General features: G+C 42.7%; 1 protein-coding gene across 31 annotated transcripts in view; it reads right to left on the bottom strand.

The window, feature by feature from the left end:
- CTNND1 (catenin delta 1) overlaps positions 1-19021 on the bottom strand; it is a 47791-nt gene that overhangs the window by 22484 nt on the left and 6286 nt on the right. For 16 of the 31 annotated variants that reach the window (XM_082747560.1, XM_082747572.1, XM_082747564.1 and 13 more), the window contains exon 2: positions 299-418. The exons of 13 other annotated variants lie outside the window; for them this stretch is intronic. The gene's annotated coding sequence lies outside the window, so the exon portion shown is untranslated. Of the gene's footprint in view, positions 1-298; positions 419-5651; positions 5738-19021 lie in introns of those variants that run through there. 2 more of the 31 variants (XM_082747563.1, XM_082747565.1) reach the window with 2 other exon arrangements.

The following is a 19021-nucleotide window of genomic DNA, read 5'->3' as shown; positions in this document are numbered from 1 at the left end:
TCTATTTATACAATAAATGATTGTTGTATAAAAAAGAAGAGTTCCCCACACCCTACTGCATTAACTGCAAATCGGTCAGTAAATGGAGGGAGGGGCCCTGTAGTCACACCATTGGACTCAATAAGGTTTCTCGCTTACAAACTGGCTACAGGAGACTTTATGGCCAGTGCAACAAATACCATGTCAAGAGGTTTTAAAATAAACTTTCTTCCCCTATTCCCCTCCCTCTTGTCAACCCCTTAAAGGAAAAAAAGGTACTTAAAAAATTTATTCTTAATAAACGTATTTCCATACACACCTGTTAAGACAAGGTCGTAACTGATTGGTTTTAACACAGAATACAGCCCAGTCTAGGTTCAAAAAATCATGGGAGAAGCATCCCAGCCACCACAGCAAGGAGGAAGCAGGAAGGAGAGAGCTGCAGAAATATTTGGAGGAAAAATGAGATTGAGAGGAAAATAAAATATACCCAAAACATTAAAAAATAAGAGGAAAGGGCAGGTATTGGGAGAAAGACAATCTGGGAATGGAAGGGAGTCACATAAAATAGGACTTGCAATTGCTTAATGTAACAAATGCCCTTGGGACTTTGTTCTGTCTTCAGATACCAGGACCTTGATGTAGTTTTTATTAAAACCTGGATATTCTACTGTCATGGAGTACTTCTGTACAAAGTAGGTTATAATATAGATAATAATTCACTTATCCCCTATTCCCGGCAATCAAAGTGGGGGAGGGGAATTTCTGATGTTGGAATGCCCTTCCCCCTCCTTCCCACCCCTAAGGCAGAAACCTCAAAGCCCAGTCCCAGCATGCCCACAAAGATATTGAGAAACCAACGCAATAGTGAGGAAGACAAGTGGGGACTAGCCTAGACTGAGCCTTTTGCTTCAGTTCCCTTTCCCACGCTCCCCAGGGCCCTACCAAACACAAGCGCTTGGGCCTGTTTGCTCTAGAGTACATGCAGCATTCTGCAAGCAAGAGTACCCAGAGGAACAGACAGGTGTCCAATAAACTCCCTAATTAATCCTCTACCACTAAGACATCTTCCAGTGGGTCCAGCACCGAAATCCAAGAATGTGGCAGCCCCCCTCTAAATTTCTCTGTCTTTGGCTCTGGGTTCCCGCAATCACTTATCAAACTACTGTTCTTCCTTCCCGTCTGTTGCTGAGTTTTCCTATTCCCACCCTACATCCCAACAGGCCACTCAAACATCTTTAATAAGTATCCTCATTAAAAAAAAAAAAAAAAAAAAAAAAATTTTTTAATGCTGCTCCCTCATCTCTATTGCTTCATATTAAGCACTGAACATATCCGCTATGTATGATGACCTGCGAACCTTCCAGATCAGGAGGACTCTAAAGCTCAAAAGACATCTTCCAGTTCTAGATTTCAACAGGGCCTGAACTGCAGTTACCACTCTGGCAGCCTCCACCCTGTAATCTTCTTTGCTAATAAATACCCAAACTACCACTATCATGGGGCATACAGTAACAACACTCCCTGCTGCAGAGAAATTGTCATCGTGTGGTAAACAGCTACTTTTTACCCCTACAACTCTCAATAAAGGGAGTTAAGAAAGGATAGTAGGAAAACTAACCAGGGCTCTAAATCAGGATGCAGGATCTTCTCGCATCCTTCACAGTTTTAAGGACTGAGCACCAGGCTCTAATCTGCAGAAGATGACAACACAGCTAAGCAGAAAGAGCGGATCAGATTCCTAGACCTAGCAGCACAGTGAGATTTTCTGCCTGAAAGGGAGCAGAGGCAGAGGCTATGCAGGATAGGACGCAGAAGACTGGTCCCAGTCCTGGCACTGCCACTAGCCAACAATGGCAGGAAGTCAATGCCATGCATGTTCTCATCCAAGAGATGCCAGCATCACCAGCCCAGTTTAACTGAGAGTTGCTAAGAGGATCAGGTGGGATAATGTATGTCATACAAATGTGAGGTATGAAGTTGTTTCAAGAGTTAGTTTATATCTCCCAATTATATTACTTAATGGTAATGCCTCAGCCTAAAACTATTTTGTGAACTAGTAGATGAGACTAACTGGATCAAAAGCATAACTGGGTTCGAGGGAGTGGATGAGCTGGTTTCCCTGCTCCAACTCTATTTACTAGGAGGTCCCACCTAGACCAGTGTTTCCAGGACACAGAGTGCAGGACTGCACACCCGCTATAGTAAGTTCTTGACCCCTTATTTGAGGCCTTAGCAGTTTTTAACCACAGAGAAAGGGAAGGTGAAAAGAACTAAACAGTTACTGAGTGTTTTACATTTATTATGGCGGTAATACAACGCTAAAGAAGGAAGTTTTACTGCAAATGAGAAAATGGGCTCTAGGTGAAGAAAGTACCCAAGGTCTTGGTTAATAGCAAAGTCTGAATTTAAACTCAGATATATTCCATTCCAAAGCCTGTGTTCTCTTTCTACTACATGCTGTCAAATCTAGAAAGTACAAGCCCAGTATAAGATGGACAGTCCAGCCCTTCTCCCCAACAGTCCTTGCACTTTCTGCCAAAACATCACAAGAAATAAGTGGGGGAGGGGATTTCCATTTTTCCTTACGTTAAAGGATTATTCATAATGTCTACATAGAGGATGTAAGTGGGAGAAGGGAAACAAATGGGAGGAAAAAGAGAGTGGAAGTGGGGGAAGAGAACGAAGCCGAGGATGAGCTACAGTACAACAGCCCACCTCACAACTCAGACTTGAAGAGTCTTCATCAGTGCAATACACATAAAAAAATTGTGCTTTAAACCAGAATCTGCAAACCACTAATGGACTTTGACAATTAGAGTCAAGAAAGTCACAGGAGTCCAGGCTAACACCTTTCTTAATATTTTCAAATGCATTACACTGGCTCTCACTACAAAAAGATGGTCAAGGAATTCTCCAAGGAGGAGAGAAAGACCACACATAAAGTACGCCCTGCCATTCCCCTAAGAGTAGACTTTCCCCTAAGACTATGACTGGTTTTACTTTTAACAAGCCATAGGTGCTATAGACTTGTGAGCCTACAGCAAGGCTCCAGCATTCCGGTGATGACAATGGTAAAAATTCAGTCTCTTCCGTGAGAAACCCAAACCAAAAGTTAAATTGGATCAAATACCCAGAAGAACCAAAGAGATGATGCCAACCAGTAGCTGGGTAAAAAGTATCAGCAATAACACTGTCCCTGGAATGGCCTATTCTACTGTCATGTGGCTATAGGAATGTAACTTAAGATTCTCAGAGTTAAGAATACAGGCTTTGGAATCTGCCTGGGTTCAAATCCCAGCTCCACTGCTTCTTAGCTGTAGAACTTCGGGCAAAATACCACTTAAGCTCTAAACCTCAGGTTCCTTTTCTGTAAAATGGGGGACATAAAATATACATAAGAGTAACTGCAAGAAGTATGTGAGACAATCCACATAAAGTGCTTAGAAAATGTTTTGACACACAGCAAGCTATTCATATGGTTACTGATACAAACACTACCACAAATAGCTAACACAAGGGGCCAGAGTTTGGTGGTGTTAATAGGACTTTTGAATAAGCCACACATGTCTCCACATGCCCCCTTCTCCGCTTTTAAAAGAAGCCCAGTAAACTACAGGAATTCTCCACACTCTCAAAGGGAAAGGCAAAATAAAATTCCAGACTAGGGGTCAAAAGACCTGGGGTTCAAGTTCTGGCTCTGCCTAAAAGTAGCTGTGAGAACTAAATCGAAGGGTTAAGTTATAACCCCTGTTATCTTTACTTTCATTACTTGTCAGGGTTTAGCTTTAATGGGCTAATATATGTAAAAGTATAGGCTAGAAGACTGAACTTCTCCTACATCCTTGCTATTCTGATAAGTGTATCTGAAGACATGGGTGCCTGGGTGGTTCAGCTGGTTGAGTACTGCCTTCAGCTCAGGTCATGATCCTGCAGTGCCAGGATCAAGTCCTGCATCCAGATCCCTGCTCAACAGGGGGTCTGCTTCTCCCTCTGACCTTTCCCTTTTCAGGCTCGCTAGCTCTCATTCTCTCTCTCCCTCAAATAAATAAATAAAATCTTTAAAAAAAAAAAAAAATACATCCAAAGACATGACCAGAATTAGGCAAGCTACCCCTTATGGAAAAAAGAGAAAGTATCTGCTCTCAGATGGAGAACTCTAAACCCCACAGAATAGTCTTAGAGTTTCTTCAGAAAGAAATTTTATCTTCTGCAGCCAATCCCAAAGCCAGTCATCCTCTTTCCTTTTATGAAATCAAAACCAATGTCACAAAGTGATACCTTCCCCCCCTCCAAAAGCAAGGATAAGCAAAACTCTATGTCATCCTAGAGATTTCAAATGACTGTTTTAAAAAGCACACTAAGCCTCACACTGAAGAATACCAATCAATAAAATATAGTACCTGTAACACCACAGAGCTATACTACGTAAGGTTCAAGCCAACAAAGGTTTGTCTTCTAGATCCCTAAAAAGTATCTGTTTGCCTAAAACCACATGTGCTCCAAAATTCAAAGCAATTATTCCTGTTCAACCATATGCACAGAAAACTGCCATTTTATTTTTAAATTAAAGGAATATATTTAGTAGTAGTTTTTTCTCTGGCTTCTTATCACCAAGAGTACATGTACATCACCAAGAGTGCATGTACAGGTCCAAGGTCTAAGTGCCCCACCTACCACCTGATGTTCTACCATCTCAAGCTCCGTGAGAACAATTCCAGTGTTCCCTGCCTTTGTTGGTCAGACTTAACTGCCACACTAAGCCCTAGTCCCTGGACGTGATCTACAGGAAGACCTAAAGAGTACTCCGCCCACTTCATGATCTCAACTGACCACTTCTCAGAGTTACAAAACTGATATGATGGAAATGGCCCTTTCTTAGGTGTTAGTTCCTGAGCTTCGCTGTGAATGGGTCTGATGCAAGGTCCAGCCTTGCCACCTAAGAGCACCCAAAAGGCAGACTGGGAATTTTCATTTTCACAGGGAAAAACTAGATCTCAATGTGTCCACCATGAACCTCTCTGACAAATTAAGAAGTATGACAAATCACTGTCCTCTTTGGGAAGAGTGATCCTTCTGACTGGAGTTCCAGAGCAAAGAAAGAAAATATCTAAAAGTTTTGGTTTTTTAAAAATATTGTTAAAAAGGAGGTTGAGTTGGACATCTCCACAGATCAACAGGACACCTTAAACTCACCTCAGTCTTATCATCCTGACCCAAATTTATGTATCAGAATTTAGTTTTCACTGTGACTGTGACTTTAAAAGAAAAAAAAAAAAATCAACTCCATCATCTTGACCCTAAATTCGGAAACCAGATGGAACATTATCCTTGTTCTCTTTTCCTTTACCTTGAATTCTGGGAACCCCCAAACCATAACATACTAAATGGCTGAATGCTGGACTGACTTTGAAGCAAAGGAAGGGTGTGGCTCTCAGCTAGTGAGGGGCCCAGGGCTGAAAGGGTATGGAAAGAAACAAAACCTGCTTCTCTCTGGGGCACGTATGACACACACACACAGGACTGGTCTAACAAGTCCTTCTGATCTCTCAGGCCAGGCCGCCTCCTTCTCCACCCCCATTACCCACATGCCTCTCTAAGGCCCTCCACTGGGACAGACAACGCTGAATTTTCTCTCAATCCTGAAAGTCTAAGACACATCAGTTACTTACCTGGATCCCTGACGCAACCCTGCCAAAGAAGCCTCACCTAGCCTTATAAGGAGAAAGCAGAGCTTTAGGGAGAGGCCGATAAGGAAACAAAGATAAGAGGGAGGGGCAAAAAGAAGGAGGTGTCAGACTGGAGGAAGGGGAGAGGCCAAATGCCTTTCTCCTCCCTACAGGAGAACGGAGAAAAAGAAAGGGAGGTCAAGTACACAATGGGAAGTGAGAAAAAGTCTAATCAAACTGGTATTGTGTAACTCCTGTGTCATAAAACAGAAATCCTAAAATTAACTAGGATACCTTATACCCTTCCCTACCCTAGGCTAGAAAAAAATTTTCATGGAAAAAAAAGCTTAACCTTAGGGTTTTCTAGAGGTCACCAAACTGTTTGAGCTCACATTCCTTTTTTAAAGAGGTAGCTTCTCACCAAACCCCCTTACTTTCTATCTATGGCATTCTCAACATTTCCTTCCCCATCCTCTGTTTTTTTAAGACTATTTACTTATTTATTTGTCTTAGAAGGGGGGGGCACAAGCAGGGAGAAGAGGCAGGGGGGGAGGGAGAACCAGACTCACCTGCTGAGCAAAGACACCATGAAGGACTCAATCCCAGGACCTAGGATCATGACCTGAACCGAAGGCAGCCACTTAACTGACTGAGCCACCCAGGCGTTCCCCTTGCCCCTCCTCTGACAGTGACTTGGGATAGCTGCAACCAGCTAACTGAGTCACATTTATAGTCCTGCTTCCTCAAAGCACTGAAAAGAGCAGTAAGACACCCCTCCATCACGTTGAGAATATACACACTTTTTGAGACAAGCAACAAAAGAGTCTATGAGGAAATAAGATAAAGTGTGAAGGTCCTGTTTCAGCTACAGGACAGACTGCTGAAGGAAATGTTTTTCCCTATCTAAACGAAAAAAGAAAATCTGACATAAGAGGGGAAGAAAAGTTGTGATTTACTAATTAACTGATCTCCCCTTCTAAGTTACCACAGATAATCTTCTCAGCAACCTCTGGGTTGACACTAGCCCCTTTTTATAAATGGCCCCTTTTTATAAATGAGTAAACTGTACATCAGAAGAACTCAGTATCTTGCCCAAGGTCACAGAGCCAGTGAGTAGTGGAAATGTACCTATCCTACTCCAAGTTTATGTTCCTTCTTTCTGACAGAGTAAAGGGGGTATGCACTTTCTATACACCTTGTGTGTAAAAGTCATTCTAATTCCAATAGAGAAGCTGACCAAAAGTAACTTTTTTATGAATTTTGTTTATTTATTTGACAGACAGAGATCACAAGTAGGCAGAGAGGCCGGTGGGGGAGTGGGAAACAGGCTCCCCCCTGAGTGAGAGCCTGACACGGGGCTCAATCCCAGGACCCCAAGATCATGACCTGAGCTGAAAGCAGAGGCTCAACCCACTGAGCCATCCAGGCCCCCCAAAAGTAAACTTTTGAGATGGAGGATGGTGTGAAAGCAGATAGACTTCTGGGTCTTACCTTCACTTTTTTTTTTTTTTAATTTTTTAGAAAAGATTTATTATGGGGCCAGTGGTGAGTGTGCATGAGAGCACTTGGGGAGGGGCAGAGGGAAAGAAGAAAATCTCAAGCCAACTCCATGTGCTGAGGTGTGCTGAGCTCTGAGCCTGACACAGCTCAATCTGAGTGACCCCTAAGATCATGACCTGAGCTGAAATCAAGAGTAGGGTGCTCAGGCGCCTGGGTGGCTCAGTGGGTTAAAGCCTCTGCCCTCGGCCCAGGTCATGATCTTAGGGTCCTGGGGTCAAGTCCCACATCCGGCTCTCTGCTTGGCAGGGAGCCTGCTTCCTCCTCTCTCTCTCTCTCTGCCTACTTGTGATCTCTGTCAAATAAATAAATAAAAATCTTAAAAAAAAAAAAAAAGAGTGGGGTGCTTAACTGACTGAGTCACCCAGGCGTCCCTGGGTCTTACCCTCATTTGAATGAGCAAGAACTGGGGCCCCTGGGTGGTCAGTTGTTAAGTGTCTGCCTTCAGCTCAGGTCATGATCCCAGGGTCCTGGGATGGAGCCCTACATCTGAGCCCCATATCTACGCTCCCTGAGCCTGCTCCTCCCTCTCCTACTCCCCTTGCTTGTGTTCCCTCTGTCAAATAAATAAAATTGTAAAAAAAAATAATAATGAGCAAGAATGTATTTGATTCTGAGGAAAAATAGCTTGCAATCTACCTCAGATTTCCCATTCTATAAAAGAATAAGAATTCAGGAGGGAAGGTGCTAGGGGCAAAAGTAATACAACTTTTTACATAGTCACCTATCCACTGGAGGGCTTGCTCTAGAAATCGGGCCACATGCCACAATCTCACATCATCCCCATCACAAAAAAGAAAACCTAATCACAAATATCCCTACTCTCATTTTTAATGTGGCATCTCCCTAAACCAAAAGCAGAGATCAGAGTTAGGGTAGGAAACAGAAGGAACTAGAAGCAGGGAAGTTTTGTGCTGGCCAGGATCAGAACAGAGGGGAGGGATTGTTCTAGCGGTATGTTAGCAATCTGCCTCTGGGGCAGCTGTCCTCCTGGGCAATCAAAGGCGGGTTTGTGTGTATGCTCAGGGCCTAGCCAGCTTGGCAAGAAGTTGAGGACTCAGCCACCCAATCCACAAAGCTAGAAGAGATGCCTGTTCACAGCTGGAATGAAGGGCAGGGAAAACATAAAATAAGAGGGAAAAGGAGGGGCAAAGAGAGTGCTACAGGTGCTATTTCGGGGTGGGGGGGCTAGAGAATCCCAGGAAACTACTAACCATTCCCTAGTTATGTGCAAACAATGAACTACCAGTACCTCCCAATAATGAAATCAAAGAATGGGTAGGTTTCTCTAGCTCTGTGTGTAGTAGAGTGCCAAGTGGAAGGGTGAAATGTAAAATGCTGGGCCCCAGCATCTCCTGGTTCTCTCTGTCCCTTTCAGACCCAACAAAGTATCTGCAATATAGAGTGAATAAACATTATATAAACAAATATCTATTTCTTTCTAGAATTCCTTTCTTAATTAAATCCTAGAGATCTATAAATTAACAGTAACACACATAAAACTCAGTGAAATTCCCCAATGCTAGGAGATGGAAGCCATTTATATAACTCAAGTACTGAGATGCAAAAGGCCACAGTCAGAATTCACACTCCCTAATCCCTCAGAGTAGCGAGATGCTCCGAGACCCATTAGACACACAAAGGCTGCTCTCTTCTCAGTAGAGCCCTGGAGCAGAGCTGCTCTCCAGGGACAAAGAGATTTCACAGGAGAACCACAAAGACATGGCCCCTCTCCGTTCCCCCACTCCCAGCTTTCTCACTTCCTGTCACAGTAGCACCAGACCACAGTCTCCCAGAAACAAACAAATACAAAGTGCTGGATTCTGGGCTGCAGGCCAACCGCATTCCAGGGCATCCTGTCTACCAATCACCAGTCAGAGCTCCCACTTTGCCCCGCTCAGTTCCTTATCATGTTCAGGAAAACAACCCTCCTCCCTGCCCCAAGCCAACACTACATAGGACAAAGCTAAGGCCTTTGAGAATCCGCAGAAAGATACTGTGCGGATCTAAGGGTTGAAAGCGGGTGAAGGGATTTTTAAGATTCCTGCTTGGCAAGTGTCTTTACTTTGGAGGCATGCATTGAGGATTTTAAAGCTGCTCCTCATACTCCGTTCCGATACAGGGATACCACCCAAAGAACACTTCAGAATAGCAACCTGACTGCCACTCCAGAATCAGTCAAGGAAACATATAGCCGGAGAACGGCTTTAAAACACATCCTCTGTCACCCCTTTCTACCAGGTTCAAACCCCTTTCCCCCACAAGCAAAAAGTTAATTCTTAGAGGCCCCACAGAGGACAAACAAAGGCAGCAGGCTCCACCCTAAGAAGAGGCAGGATAAGCACCAGTAGGTGCTGGGAGCAAAGTTCTCTACCTCCCTAGGGAATGAGGGGAGGCCTAGAATTGCTCAGTAGTATTTGCAAGCAAAGAGGCCAAGACAGCAACCTCAGCTTTTCCAGCTCACTACTGCCCCTGGAATGGGTCAAGGGCTGTAGACCTGGAACCTCTACTGGAACCTCTACTGTGGGGGGGAGGGAAGCCTTCCTTTCTAATAAGGGTCCTCAACTAATTTCAAGAATGGGATAAATGATGCATTCTTCTGTTATCTTGTACGAGCCCATGGGACATTAGCCCTAAACCCCAGAAGCAAAGATTGAGATAGAAGCCAATCTAATCTATTAGCCAGAGAAATCCAAAGGAACACCCTTTGCCCACAGGGCTCAATTCCCTTTGCATAAAGCATAGCACAGGCTCAGCAGAGTTCTCCAACCAGGGGAGACCAGTAATGTGCTATAATTTCTCATCGTTTATTCCTTTTCTTTCTCCTAAAAACTCCTTCCCCCTTGGATCTGCTACAAGTAGTCTGGGCTGAACCCTCATTCAGATAGTATACGATGCAAAAGGAGCCTAAGTCTGAAACAGCGTAACTTAGAACTAACTCATATTTGGATCTGACATAACCAGGTGGAAGGAGGTAGGGCAGGAATATACACAACATCAGCCATCTAGGGCTGGATAGTAAAATGGGTATTTAGCAACGCTAGGCTTTAGAATAAAACTTGAATAGCAGAGCCTAACCACTGCAAACTATCACAGAGGCACACAAACAGAAGTTTCAGATCTCTTACCTAGCACTGAATCAGACTAACTCCTTTTTTCTCTCAAAAATATCAGAGCCTGAGTGGCTCAGTCGGTTAAAACCCTAACTTTTTATTTCAGCTCAGACCATGATCTCAGGATCCAGACGCTTGTCAGGCTCTGCTCAGCACCAGTTGGCTTGAGATCCTCTCCCTCTGCCCCTCCCCTTGCTCTCTCTCTCTCTCTCTCTCTCACTGATAAATAAAATAAATCTTTAAAAAAAAAAAAAAAAAGAATACCTGAAGAAGTAGTACCAGCTGTTATTATCCTTTTTGTTTTTTTTTTTAAGATTTTATTTATTTGAGAGAATGCATGAGTGGGAGGGGCAGAGGGAGAGACTCTCAGGCAGACTCCGCCCTAGTGCAGAGCCCAACACTGGGCTCCATCTCCTGACCCTGAGATCATGACCTGAGCAGAAACCAAGAGAGAAACACTTAACCAACCAAGCCACCTAGGTGACCCCAATTGTCACCATTTTAATCCCATTCTCCCTCATCACAGCCAGGCCAAAAACTAGCCAATTAAGTAGTATCATGTGAGGTAGTCATATAAAAGGAAACCAAAAAATCTGCAAGTGTTTTCAGACATACTTTATAAAGACTCACCCCAGAAGACTGGCCACACCCATATCAATACTGCTGCTCCAAAAGGATGCTTGGCAGGTTCTCTGCCTCCAACTCAGCAGGTGAGACAGAAAAGCAGTGCTGACTCAGAAATACAGTCACCCCAGGGTGTGAGGGAAGGAGGAAGAACAGTATAGCCAACCGATTACAATTCAACATGACTTCACCAAAGGTCCTGGTTCTAATTGTATCTCTGGCTGTCTGCAGACATATTTAGAAAACCCAACCAAAGGAGTAATGAATGGGTAAGGAGAAAGTCAATGGAGGGGCCCAAGACTTAAGCAGAATACTCAGTGGTTGGAAAACCATGAGTCTGTTTTGCTATCTAACTTCCCACATACCCCTCTTTCCAAATCAAGCCCAAAGCTGAAAGAACTGGGGTGGAGGGGGGCAGAGAAAAGAATGTGACTGAAGAAGGTTTAGTTACATTCCAACTAGTCAGCATCCCACATGGTATTAAGAGTGCCTGAGAATCCAATCCCACTACATGGGAGTTGCTGGGGCTCTGCTAACATACATCCAATTCCTCCAATCCTCCACCCCTCCCCAATCCCAAACACTCTGAGAAGCAGCGTAATTGAGATAGCTTGATGAAGGCACCAGCTGTTTCCACCACTCTCCCTCCCCCCAACCCCAGAGACCACAGTTCAAACTCACATCAAACACTTAATACAATTGACTGGCCAGTAGGAAGGAGAAGCCTGGACTAAAATAGCAGGAAGAGTGCCAACTGGCCCCACTTAGAAGGAATGTTTTCTTGGCTCAATTTAAAAATAAGAAACCTTTGTCACCCACTCCCTTCTGCCCAATTATGTTCTCTTTTCTGCAACCTACCCCTCAGCATCAAATGGATTTCAGTTTCTTCCCTACAGCTCCTTGATCTATTTTCAAATGTCAGGGAATACAGGGGAGATATAAGGTTGAATATAAAGTAATGTCTGGGAGACTGGGAGGCTTCCTGGACTGCAACAGCCGAACCCACCACAGGGCAAGATCTCACATAAGAGCAAAGAGACAAGAGACCAAACAACACCTGTCTCCACGTTACAAATGAGGAAAGAAGGGAGTGAGTATGATGTTCCCAAACTTGAACAATGATGGTAATCTGATTTCCCAAGGCAGAGGTAGTCAGTGAAAAGTATTAACATGATCAGTCCCTCCCCCACCCATATTAGAAGTTGGCCAGAGCTAGCCAAGGAGGAAGGGAAGGAAGCCAACACTTCCTTTTCAGACAGGAAGTAACATTGGCCCTTCCTGTTGAGTTTTAAACAAATTGTCCAGCTGAGTTTCAATGAGAACATCCTCTCCTAAATCTGTTCCACAATTTCAAAATGGAGAGGGGAAGTGGAGATACGGTCTAAAAGTCTCCCTCCTTCACAACAGGCGAGTCCTCCGTACCATGCTAAGTACTGGCATAACCCCCAAATCAGGCAGTGACATCTGTAATTCCTATACAATACAGCATACAGAGGTAGAAAACTTCAAATTAGTCAACTTCTCATGTCCACTACCATGAACTATTCCTCTCTACTTCTCATACTAATTTAATAACCACCCAACTGAGAAATCATATAGATATGCAGCTTAACTCAAATGTTCAGGTTTTACAGTCCTCAAACCTAAATTATCAGAATCACCTGGGAAGCTTTATTAAGAAAATACAATCTCTGGTTACCTGGCTTGGCTCCATCGGAGGAGCATGTGACTTTTGATCTCAGGGTCATGAATGCAAGCTCTACATTCAGTGCAGGGATCACTTAAATAAATAAATAAACTTTAAAAGAACAAAAAAATTAAAAATACCATGTCCCAAATCTACCTCCTCATCCCCCATACCTGAATTTCTAGAGAGAATGCCTGGGAATTCATGTTTTTAAAAAGCTCTCAAAATGACTGATAGTCTGCTGGTGAGAACCACTGTACTAGCCTATTCCTGACAACCCTCTGGCCACCACACTCCTCTAGCAAGAAGGGCACTGGTTATTAAATACTGTACTGGAGCTATTATTGTCCACCAGATAGCTCAGGTCATTATTCCAGGCTGGATTAGAGGCTGATGGAAAGCATGGATTTAAATATAAGGATAGCTGGAAAGACACAGTCCTAAATCCTATACTCTAGACTCAGAACCTAAAAAAGAATTATCTCATTTTTTAGAATTCTGAGCTGTACAAAAGAGAATATCCCTATTTACAACGCAGACTGGACAACCCTGATTATTACTTTTTTTAAAGATTTTATTTGACAGACAGAGATCACAAGTAAGCAGAGAGGCAGGCAGAGATAGATAGACAGGGGGAAGCAGGCTCCCCGCTGAGCAGAGAGCCCAAGGCGGGGGGCTCATCCCAGGACCCTGAGATCATGAGCTGAAGGCAGAGGCTTAACCCACTGAGCCACCCAGGCGCCCCAAACCCTATTTTTAAAACAACTTATTTCAAGTATCCTCCCAGAAACAAAGAGCTGCCAACATTTTCAAAGACTGGGTCTATATCCCATCCTAAAATGTGTCCATAGTCCCAAATCTAGAATTCACAATCCTAGATAATTCTAGTCTAATTAAAAATACTGATTCAGGGGCGCCTGGGTGGCTCAGTGGGTTAAGCCGCTGCCATGATCTCAGAGTCCTGGGATCGAGTCCCGTATCGGCCTCTGCTCAGCAGGGAGCCTGCTTCCCTCTCTCTCTCTGCCTGTCTCTCTGTCTACTTGTGATTTCTGTCAAATAAATAAATAAAATCTTAAAAAAAAAAATACTGATTCAAGGGTTACATCTGACTCCTACTCAAGCAAAAGTCACTTTAACTTCTAGTTTGAGTAAGAGCAAGTGAGTAGCAAAATGTTTTTAGAAGAACCATAAAAAGAAATATTTCCACAGGAAACGTGTGTCACTAAAGATTTAGTAAAGAAGAATACTACTGAAAAACACTTTCGAGACAAGTACAAGCACGCGACACCTAGGTGGCTCTGTTAACTGGGCATTCGACTCCTGGTTTCGGCTTAGGTCATGATTTCAGGGTGATGGATGGAGCCCTACAGGGGCTCTGCACTCAGTGGGGAGTCTGCTTTTGAGATTGGCTCTCCCTCTCCCTCTGCCCCTCCCCATTTATGTGTGAGTGTGCTCTTGCCCTCTCTAAAATAAATATTTTTTGAAAAGACAACTACAAACATATATGAATACTGAAGTAATATGCACCAAGCAGTTATTTAAAGCAACTTCAAAATTAGGGGAATCTGTGATTGCCTATAGTTTTTCCTATGCAAGATGACACAGTTACTTGACCAAAGAAGGGGATGGTAAGGAAGTAAATGTTTCCTGACTGAGGTCATCTCCCAAGGATGATATTAAGTAACAGGATAACAACAGATAGGTATAATTAAAGGGAAGGACAGAGGGTAATCAGGTCAAGTTGTAGGGCTAAACTCCAAACTTAGAGAGAGAAAGGGAGACAGAGAGATTCTTTCACTGAAGGACAAGACTAGCTAAACCAGATTATCTTGAGAGGGAAAGTAAGAATGGGTGAGTCAAAACACAAGTACTCTGGAAATCAAATATCCTTTTACTTTCGCATACATGGCTGCCATAGAACATGGATCACTAAATAATGGGTACTTATCCTCAATCCCACCAAAGTCAACCAGGCCAAGTGGCTCAGTATATCCTTAATAACCCTTAATGCTTAAACATATATCTGGAAAAGGGAAACAGTGCAAAACAGAAATATAAATATGGTGACCTATATCATGGTCCCTGAAGCCATTAAATACCAACGATTAGGACTTGGGGGAAGCAGGAGCCTTTTGGTCAAATGAACAAAGGAAAACCAACAGATAAGTGGGGCAGGCATATTTGGTCATAAAACAAAGTAACAAATGTACTCAAAAGGAAACCATACCAGATCTAGGCTATCAGTTCTCCTGTTAAAACTATGTACATAAAAAGGTAGAGAAATATACTTCTCTAGGGAAGAAATTTTTTTTTATCTTACTTCCCAAACACATATAAGCTTATTTTAAGTAGTTCCCTACTATTATATTCTCCAAGACAAGGGTCATCAACCTATGCAAAATGTGCTATTCTGCAAATTATGTGCTGACTATACTCACAGAGAACTTCTGCAACGGGACAAAGATAGAGGCTGGGTCAGGTATTGCCTCAACTCTTCACAGAGAACACACAAAAAATTGTTAACGGCTGCTGTCACTGGGGTCTGAATTGAGGAGGAGACACTTTTTTGCATTGTACAGTGCATGACAAGGTCCTAAATTATCCCCTCTTCCCCCAAACACATATCCATTGAACCTCAGGAGGTCTACTTCTCCCCTCATCTCTCTTGCTCACTGGTAACAATGAGCCCCAGGACCTTTGCATTTTCTACTCCTATCTACCTGACTTTACCCTAGTTATTTTAGGGGCGCCTGGGTGGCTCAGTGGGTTAAAGCCTCTGCCTCCGGCTCAGGTCATGATCTCAGGGTCCTGGGATCAAGCCCCGAATGAGGCTCTCTGCTCAGCATGGAGCCTGCTTCCTCCTCTCTCTCTCTCTCTCTGCCTGCCTCTCTGCCTACTTGTGATCTGTCTGCCAAATAAATAAATAAAAATCTTCAAACATATTTTATTAAGTGAGACCTTTCCCAACCACTCTCTATATTCAAAAACTTCCCCCTACCTTTGCACTTCTTATTCACCACTCTACATATTCTGCTTTATTTTTCTTTTAAGATTTTATTTATTTACTTGACAGGTGGAGATCACAAGTAGGCAGAGAGGCAGGCAGAGAGAGAGAGGGAGAAGCAGGTTCCCTGCTGAGCAGAGAACCCGATGCAGGACTCGATCCCAAGACCCTGAGATCATGACCCGAGCCGAAGGCAGAGGCTTAACCACAGAGCCACCCAGGTGCCCCTGCTTTATTTTTTTTTTTTTTCCAGTGGTATCACCACATTCTGGCATACTATACATTTATTTATTTATTATCTCTCTCTCTCTCAACTAGAATATAAACTCTGTAAGGTCTATCTGGTGTACTGGAATACTCTAGTGCATAGCATAACACAGGCTCTCAAATTTTTTATTTTTTCTAAATATTTATTTATTTGTCAGAGACAAAGTACAAGCAGGGGGAATGGCTGGCAGGAGAAGCAGGCTCCCATCTGAGCAAGGAGCCCAATGTGGGACTGGATGTGGGGCTCGATCCTAGGACCCTGGAATCATGACCTGAGCCAAAAGGCAGCTACTTTATCAACTGAGTCAGCCAGGTGTCCCTCAAATTTCTTTTAAATGAAGGAAGATGTTTCACTTTGCCAATGAAAACAAAACGTTAAATTTTAGAAAAATAGCTTTGTTCATTTTTCTTTCTATACTTTCGTTTTGCACACAAAGGTTTATTCACTACATCTTGTCAGGAAATTTAAAAGGTAACTCTTGTATTGTTACAACTAAATGTTTGGAGTAAAAAAATCCTGCCCCTCTCCCACCAAAAGGTTTCTAGCAAAAAAGTTCTACACCAAGAGAGTGACATTTATACGTGCAAAACAATTCAATTTTCTTTTTTAAAGATTTTATTTAATTTATTTGACAGAGAGAGAGTGAGAGGCACCACAAGCAAGAGAAGCAGGAGAGGGAGAAGCAGGTTTCCCACTGAGCAAGGGAGCCGGGTGCAGCACTGGATCCCAGGACTCTGGGATCACGATCTGAGCTGAAGGCAGATGAATGACTGAACCACCCAGGCACCCCTTTAATTTTAAGATTTTCTAGTTTTAAGTAATCTCCACACCCAACATGGGACTCAAAACTACAACCCCAAGAAGAGTCCCATGCTCCACCAACTGAGCCAGACAGGTGCCCCAGCAATTCCCTCTTTCAATTAGTATGTTGGACTATATATTGTCTTCTGAGTCTTATGATTGGTTGCAAAACAGTTATTTTCACATGTATATAAGAGCTCATGTACAGTAGTAAGATAACAGGATGGGACAAAGAAAGAATGCTGTCATGTTTTCTTAAAATAGCCTAAGAAGCCAATTTTTAAAAATAAAAATAGGAAAGAGTGAAAAGATTCTTGTTTACCTTTGGCAGCTCTCTGAAAGATCTGTGATGATATTTAATTTTAGAAATGCACCTAGCACATCCTTGATTTCCATTTAATGTAACTTTCTATACTTTTTTTCTAATTGTGATCTTAGTTAGGCCCATCAGCTGGGGTCTCTTGTGGCCTGACCTTCAGCAGGGTACACATTCAAATGACCAACTCTGTCCTGGTTTACAAAGTAGTCAATGGAGAACAGAACAGCAGAGAAGTTACAGAACTTCCCCCTTCCAACAGAGAAATAGTGGAAACAAATCAGATTGGCACTAATTTCTTCTTTAAAACAGGCTACTCTATTTTAAAAGTGTGCTGAATATACACCAGTTACTTTGTTTCAAGGAAATTCACTTTACTTGCAAAGAAATGGTAACTGTAGGTGCTTTGATAAAAGTATTGAAAAGTTGACCCAGTTTCCCTAACAATGTCTTATGTCCTCAACCATCAGAATATATTTTGGTTCCTTAAAATATAAGCTCCCTAAAACAAAAATCTTTTCATGCCACAAAGCAATCTCTCAATGTGCTACTGCATTCCAATAGAGAACAACACAGGAAGCACACACACAAAATAGATAATTTACCGTTGGAAAAGTACAATTCTTTTGCTCCACTGTCAAGTGACCCAAAATGAGTAATTAATTAGTAAATGTGGATGAGATATGAGAATCAAAAAGATAACTAATCTGAATTACTAGATCTTCTTTAATCACAATTTATCTTAAATCTCTAACTGAAATAAACCAGAAGCAGCATCCTAATACTTGTACCTTTAGCACAAAAGTACAATTTATTCTACGATAAGAATCAGAAACTTCTTCCATATTAAGTGCTAGCAAGGCAAAGCAATGCCCATGAACACTACCAACCTCAGGAGAAAAGATAGACACCAGAGATCAGGAAAACAAACAAAAAGGAGAAAACGTAGAAGAATCAGTAGACGAAAATGTGGGTTAAAAAAATGTAAAGAGCGGGGCGCCTGGGTGGCTCAGCGGGTTAAGCCGCTGCCTTCGGCTCAGGTCATGATCTCAGAGTCCTGGGATCGAGTCCCGCATCGGGCTCTCTGCTCAGCAGGGAGCCTGCTTCCTCCTCCTCTCTCTCTCTGCCTGCCTCTCTGCCTACTTGTGATCTCTGTCTGTCAAATAAATAAATAATATCTTTAAAAAATAAAAAAAAAATTAAAAAATTTTAAAAAAATGTAAAGAGCTGAGTGGGGAGTTATGATAGGAAGCTATGGAGTGTCAACAGAAATTAGTTTAAATACTTTTCAGGGGCGCCTGGGTGGCTCAGTGGGTTAAGCCGCTGCCTTCGGCTCGGGTCATGATCTCAGGGTCCTGGGATCGAGTCCCGCATCGGGCTCTCTGCGCGGCGGGGTGTCTGCTTCCTCCTCTCTCTCTCTGCCTGCCTCTCTGCCTACTTGTGATCTCTCTCTGTCAAATAAATAAATAAAATCTTTAAAAATATATAAATAAATAAATAGTTTTCAGAACACCGGTTTCATGGGTTAGTTAGTTTGACGAAAAGGAAGACCTTCACCTAGAAGTTTCCAGGCAAGGCTGCATCTAACATTTCCCACAGGCCACAGTTGGCCTTTTCCACATACAAGCCAGACCTCTTTCTTAGAAGCACACTTCTCACAGGAAGTAATGATGAACTCAAAATTTCTACATGCCCCAGTTTTACAAATGTTCATAAATCAGGATTGAAAATAGAGAATGATGCTTCCTGAACATAAAAGAGGGAAGTTTATTTCAAGAAACAGGATAGTAAAAGCCTGCCTTCATTTTTAGGTAGTTTTCTGTACAACAATTCACAGCTGGATATTATTCTACAAAACCCTGATTGGAAAACACTTCAAGGTAAAGAATCTGATCCAATGTCAAAAATAATAAGCCCAAACAAACCTTTTCCAGTCCCTTCTCTGCCAAATTAAAGAAAGTTTACCCCTGGATGCTAGAGTTCTACCTCTTGTAGATGGAAAA

The sequence above is a fragment of the Mustela nivalis genome (assembly GCF_964662115.1).
Source record: "Mustela nivalis genome assembly, chromosome: 9".
In the NCBI taxonomy this organism is placed as follows: domain Eukaryota; kingdom Metazoa; phylum Chordata; class Mammalia; order Carnivora; family Mustelidae; genus Mustela; species Mustela nivalis.
The sequence above is the reverse complement of the archived record's forward strand: the minus strand, read 5'-3'. Positions and strand labels throughout refer to the sequence as shown.